Genomic DNA, 7,157 nt, shown 5'->3' with positions numbered 1-7,157 from the left:
TACAATAAGTTCATGATGGGTGCTGACATGTTCAAACATCTTATCCTGTTTCTGAACTTCCATGTCAACCAAAGTAATGGGTATGGTTAAACATAAACAATAATAATAGCCTCCTTTAATTTGGAATGTGGGGAGGAGGGAAATGCTGGGTCCTCAAAATGAAATACAAATACTGGATGTAACAGATGTAATCAAAACAATCTAACAGACAACCCAAGGAGGGATTCCAAACAATTCACTTATTTTCCAAAGGAACAAGGAAGGCTCTGTGTCCCACTAAACTTGGAATGGAAGAAAAGCCGAGTAGTGCAACCCTCTTGCATGTCCAGTGTCCGCTTCCCGGTTCTCTTCACTTCTTTTGTGATTTTCTTTGTCTAAAGTCTCTCAACACAGGTCCATGGTATCTTATGTGCTGGTCAATGATGTTTGTCATTTGGCAAATGGGAATTGCAATCGTCAGAGATGTCTCATCTACCGCAATGGTAAATCAAACGCAATCCTTTTTGATAGTCAAAATTCTCAGCTGTCTGGATTCCCTTCCTCAGGACTTTGGCCAAGAGGAGCACTGTAGAGGCACCTAGACAGGGCTCCTACAGAGATGGTGAGGACACACCAGGCCACACAGCCTAGGCCTAGAACTCCTGGGCCCGGGCCACCTCCTGGCCTGTTCTCCTTAGATTGCCTTTCACCTTCACAAACTCTGGGGCATTTTCTTGTTCTTCTTGCAATTTCTGCTTCTCAAGTTCAAGCTGCTCCAGCCTCTGCTGTCGCTTTAATAGTTCTATTTCCAGGTCGGATTTCTTCTTCTGAGCTTCCTCCTCCTTCTGCTTTATCACTTGGTCTCGTCTTCTCTTCTCCATCACCTTCCGTAGTTCTGATTTATTCTGAGGGGTAAGACCCCTTTTTTGATTCATAAGAAGCTCTCTGTGGAGGTCTTGATGATTTCGGGATGATTTGACAGGATTGATTAGCTTCTGGGGCCTAATTAGCTCAGGATTGTCATCGTCTATGTAGTCTAGCTCAGCCATGATGTTTCTTGGAATGAGACAGGAATCTTTGGGGTCAATATTCTCAAGCGGGCCGTCTCGAACAAAGGTGCGCTGCTCCCTGGCGTGCTCCGCTGCTGGTGTTGGTATCAAGCACCTTAACCACCAAGGTGGTGAGAGGGTAATTCGGACAGCGGTTGCAACAACAGAGTAGGAAGCCTTTCAGGCTCAGGGCTGCTCTCACAACTGGCGGCCTCATGCGTCAGAATTAAGTGGCCGGGCACCGTTGTGAGTCATCACTAGGCCACGCCCCAATCCTTAGGCCACGCCCCGAGTATCTACTTGCTAAGTTTTTGAAGGCCATAAAACTTTTTGACATATATTGCTGAGTTCTCAACTTTCTTTATTCTAAGTTTTCCTTTGTGTTGGTGATTTTCCCTCCAGGTCCAAGAAAAAATTCATTGACTTGTTTGTATCCTCTTTCAATCTGCCACTTTCACCGATTTCAATATTTGATTTAGCAATTTGAAGGATTGCTATGCTTTGAAGATAAAAGTAAAGTGCATATTAAATAGTTTGTGTTAAAAATATATGTATGTATGTCTTACAAATAGCATGTGTACTCTTCAAAGCTTAAAATATAATTTCTGCCCCTTCACACAATATACTGCTGACTTGTATATTAAAATATTTCTAAATCTGTATTCATTACACAAATATGTTCTTCAAATTTCTGTTTTCAGATATTTGTTCCATATGTATGCATAACTTTTTATAAGAAATCATGGAGGCATGATTTTTGCTCTAAATTTCCCAGGTTGTGTGAGGGTTTTGCTCCATATTTATTTCTTTTTTATTCTTTCCAAAAAAAGTGTCCTTATTCCTGCTTTTGGCTTTGTCTCTTTTTTTTTTCCTTATCCACAGAGTGATTATTACTCTCCTCATTTTAATAACTTTTCCAACAAATTACATATTCCTGGACTCTCTTTTGTATTATTTGTGCTATTAATGCCAATCTCCAGTCTAGCAAGCCTCTTCCATTTTACATAGCTATGCTCCTCAGCTATATTAGCATTTGGGTCCTATGATGGAACATCCAGGGAATCCATTAGCTTGTCAGTGTGTCAAAGAGTTCTACTCTTTAGTTTGAGAGCCTCTCAAAGAGAAATCACATCAGAAGGTTCCCAGCCTATGCTTCACCAGCCCTGGAGCTTCAGAAGAGGATGGATTGGAAATCAAATACTGGAGATCAATTGGTGTATACCACCCTTCTTGGATTTCTATTCAGAATGAAAAGTTGAAATACACAAGGTCTCCAACACATAGCTCCTTTCTTCCTATATGACTCTTTGAAGCTATCTTCAGCCACAGGAAAAATTCATCCCACTTCCTCACCAAATACCTTTCCCTTCCACCTGTGTCTGCTCCTAGGCTCTTACCTCAGTTTTTCTTCTCTCTTTTGAAATCACCTAGACTTTGAAAAGAGGGATCCAGTAAGGTTACCAGGAACATTAAAAAAAAAAACAACAACAAAACTTAAACTGATTCATGAGCTTTGAATTAACTTATAAATTAGTTATAAATTTTTTGATCTTATGTTAAAATATACACAAGATGAATGATGGGCTTATATGAGTCACTGATTGAGTCATACCCTTATAGTTTTAAGATACAGGCTTCTAACTAATTCTGTCTTGCTTAATTTCAGAAATCGGGCAAGTGTAGAAAATAACTTCCTATTAAAATATTTCCATTATATAATGCATACACCAAAAGAAGTTCATCTGAAGCAGGGTAAGCGTGGATTGATTTTGGAAAACAGAATCCTAAAAGCAGACAATGAACATTTAGCTACACAAGATCTTTTTCTAGTTGGGGACAAAACTGAAATAAATTGCTATTAGGGAACCAGTTTGAACATTGACATCTAAGAAAAACTCTGGCATGAAAAATAGATGCTGTTTGCTATACATAATCTGTGTATAACCTATAGGGCCACCTATGTAGAGTTCTATAGTATATAACCTGTAGAACCCACAGGTCTTTGTAATAGCCATTCTATTCTGGAGAACTAGTATTGTGTGATTTTTTATGAGGTTCCAAGTGATTACCTTAAGAAGAAAGTTCTATGAATAGTTTCAGTCATGTTTGTCTATTTCTTGTTGATTCAAGAAATTCATGCATATATGCATGTGTGGCAGATAGAATGGTCACAGCTAAGGAAGAGAGAGGAAAGGGATTTGTGAAGTGTTTCCAAGTCAGTTTTGGTGAGCTGACAAGTGTCAAGCACCCGGTGGAAAATTACTACTTCCTCTCAAAAGATGTCCACAGAAACAGAGCCAGGAATTATCTTAGTGCTCTTATAAGAGCAAAGATGCACATAGTGCATATTACGTGAGCATTGGATGGGACTTAAAAATTCTATTGGGTTCATATTTTGAGGATATTAATCAACATAGAAATAAGTATTATAAGTAATAATCATCATACTAACACGAAGTCATGGATTTTCTTTAAAAACATTGTCCCAACTGGAAGATTTTGCACAATGTTTCGATTTTTGTTTTTTGTTTTTTTTTTTTGTTTTGCTTTTATAAAGAATAAGTGAATAAATAAAATGAAAGGATTTGCTCCTCCCTGTCTAGACACCAATATCACTGACATAGCTTCATTTTACATCTTGCTGAGGCATTGACTAAAGGTCCATAGATCACTGGTATTCCATATACTCAAAAGGAAGAGAACTAATATACTCTCTCTTTCTCTTAAAAACTTGTGAAATTTAAGAAGACATAATCTACAATGGACCTACTACTATTATAAAAGAGAACAGGTAATTTCCATGTGCACTTAATTGAAATATTGACTGTCCACCGGCCTCTCTTCGATTAATTGGCTTTCTTTGACTTTTGTCTGACTGATAAGTGTTATCTAAATTTCATATCTGAGCTTGAAAATTTCTGTGTTTAAACTTAAAGCTTAAAACATTAACTTGGTTTGAAGACAAAAGTCAGGAAAGGAACATTTCTTTTGCCGGTCATGTTTTTCTCCTAGGGAAACAAAATTGACAGTTTGGGTGCATTTTACTGTCTCTTAGCAAAGAAAGATGGCCAAATCAAAACAAAAGATTTCTAGGTCCACTTGTATATGGCAGGGCAGTTAGAGCAAACAGATGAAACCATTCTCCAGCATTTTTATTGCTGGTGTGAGAAGATATTTTAGGACATGTAGTTCAGAATAAAATCCATATCTCCTGTACCACTACCAGGAGTTATTTTGGGAGCTCACAGTAGGAACTCTAGAATCCGATTTCTTGAATTAAAATCCTTTCGTGTTCTGAGATGAGATCACACTTATAACTACACTGTTGCTAAGTTTATGAGGATACTAATAACTAGCTGACAGGATACTTTCGGGAAACTCACTGTGCTGTTTAGTTAAAATCTTGAAAGAATATGTTTTTACATAAAACTCAGGAATTCCACAGTTCATGGGAAATGTTGCTGCTGCAGCAAGTGCTACACTGACAGAGAAAGATGTAGAGATTGTAAAAAGATAAGAAAGTGTTCTGACTTATTTTATGTATTTATTACTCTCATTTGTATTCTTTTTATATTAATGTTATTTTCACTTGACTTCCTGGAGGTGGCTAGAGCTAAAATATATTTAAAGGGCTGGAGGGCTGGCCGAACTGTTAGGAGCCTCTTACTCCTCTTGTAGAAGTTCCGAGTTTGGTTCTGAGCATCTATGCCATGAAGCTCAGATCTGTCTGTAACTCTAGCTCCAGGGGATCGAATGCCTTTAGTGTCTTTGGAAATCTGTACTCACACACACATTCCTACTCACACACCCACCACAGAATAAAATGAACCTTAAAGATAAATGAGAATTATATAAATGATATGTGACTATATTTCCAAAATATAATCTCTACTTCATATTTCTGAAATGTAGAAATGTCTCTGAGGAGTGGCCAATGCTTGACATGGAGGGACATGCCTAAAATTGTGTCTGCCCAGGAAGCAGAAACAAGAGGCAAGTTTGAAGCCAGCCTAGCGAACATAGGAAAAAAGTTTCTCAGAAACTTTTAATGTTCACTTTTAAGTTTATAGTGACGAATAACAGGAGTCTAAACTTGTGTCTTTAATCTCTATTAATGTGATATAGCCTCATTCATGTGCCTTCATTTATTTTTAATTTTTGTCTTTGTTTTTTTGACAGGGCAAAGTACTTTTCTGAATATAAATTTACTGAGTTATATATATTCTCTTCAAAGTGCCTTAGATCTTTCTCTGCTGTCTTCTGGATTTTAAGGTTATGTCCTTGGAATATGATAGTCCCTGTTTTGGGGACATTCTTTTGAAATTTCTTTTTTTCTTGCATTGATTCTTTTGTGATTTTTTTCTATAATCTATGTATCATCAATCTGTCTGTCTATTATTATCTATCTCTCTACCTCTACCTACCTACCTATCTATCTATCTATCTTATCTATCTATCTATCTATCTATCTATCTATCTATCTATCTATCTATAATCTAATCTATGTTACCTATCTAATCTACCCTACCCATCTAATCTACTCATCTTTATCTATCTTATCTATCTAATCTATCTTATCTATGTAATCTATCTAATCTATCTATCTTATATAATCTATTTTATCTATCTATCTATCTATCTATCTATCTATCTATCTATCTATCTACCTATCATCTATCTATAATCTTTCATCTATCTTCTATCACTTATTTGTATTGAAAATAGAGTCTTCTGTCATACAATACAGTACAGGCACTGTTTCCTCTTCCTCCATTCTTTCTACTTGTTTCCTAGCTTCTTTCTTCATCAGATCCACCCCATACCCTCGATTTCCTCTTCAGAAAACAGCAGGCTTCCAATAGACAACAGCCAAACAGGAACAAACAAAATACAATAACACAAGGCAAAAACTCTCATATCGAGGCTTCACAAGGTAAGCAAATAGGAGGAAAAGTGTCTTAAGAGCAGGCAAAAAAATAAAAGATATACCAAATCCCACTGTAGGAGTCTCATAAAAACACTGAATTAACAGCAATACATATTCAGAGTCTGGTGCAGAAACATGAAGGCCCAGTGCTTGCATGCTTTTAGTCTCAATGAGCCGTGTGAGCTCTACACAGTTGATTCAGTGGGCCATGTTCTCCTGGTATCAGCTATCAATCCATCCCCTCTGACTGCTACAGTCTTTCCTCCCTTTCTTTTGTGAGGCTCCCTCATCCTCAAGTGGATCTGGTCCCTCCACTTGGATACTTTTCTTTATACTCTATCTTATACTAGATTCAGAAAATGTTTTCTGCTTAGGAGTCCCCCGTTGTGTGGTCTCTTGGCTTCCCTTGTGTGTTTCCCTTTTGCATCTGAGGATCAGTGCTAAAGTTGTCCTACTAACACTGAATTATTCTTCTAGAGTTTCCACTTTTCTGGCAGCACAACTCTTCACTTCTTGTTTTTATTTGAAATCTCATTGACTTTTTCCTTTTAATCTGGCTTTGTTACTAAATAATGTTTTTGTACAACTTCAAGCCTTTACAGTCCTGAATGTGAGCTTTTGCTTTTCTTTTATCTACTTATTTTATACATTATTTCAAAACTTTTCTTGTTTTTAAAAAATTATTAAAGAATTTATAAGGAGTAATGGATTAATTTTAGAGTTTGTTCTTCCTTATTTTGAAATTATTTTGAAGAGTCTAAATATTGTTTGTTGACAGGGTCATCCTTGGGTCACAATACCTATCCAGACACAAAGTTATTTGATTGTCCTTCTTGACCATTGCTAGAGCGCACCAAAGCATGTGTAGATGATTCTCAGGTCATCACTAAGAAGACATTAGATGTTCTTAGCTAAACTCCCAAAGTGTTGCTTGTTTCAAAGAAGTTTTGCATTAATCTATTTTTTGGCCTATATTTTACAATTCTTTGTTACTCAACCTGACATAATGAAGAAAAACATTTTTGAAGTCATTTTTCTGCTTCTGAAGTTCCCAGGCAACCTGTGACCAGCTGTGTTAGTTACTTTTCTCATTCGTCTGACAAACTCTCTGACACAGCAGTTTAAGGAGGAATGGTTCACTGTGGGTCACACTTTGAGGGAATACAGTTGATTGTGATGGATGGTGGAGTCATGGTGGCAGG

At 37.0% G+C, this 7,157-nt stretch overlaps 1 pseudogene; it reads right to left on the bottom strand.

The window, feature by feature from the left end:
* Positions 1-173: 173 nt before the first annotated feature.
* On the bottom strand, positions 174-1,254 carry LOC116071349 (annotated as a pseudogene).
* Positions 1,255-7,157: the final 5,903 nt, after the last annotated feature.

This window comes from Mastomys coucha, unplaced genomic scaffold (assembly GCF_008632895.1).
Source record: "Mastomys coucha isolate ucsf_1 unplaced genomic scaffold, UCSF_Mcou_1 pScaffold22, whole genome shotgun sequence".
Taxonomy (NCBI): domain Eukaryota; kingdom Metazoa; phylum Chordata; class Mammalia; order Rodentia; family Muridae; genus Mastomys; species Mastomys coucha.
Note: the sequence above shows the minus strand (reverse complement) of the source record. Positions and strands in the feature narration are given on the sequence as shown.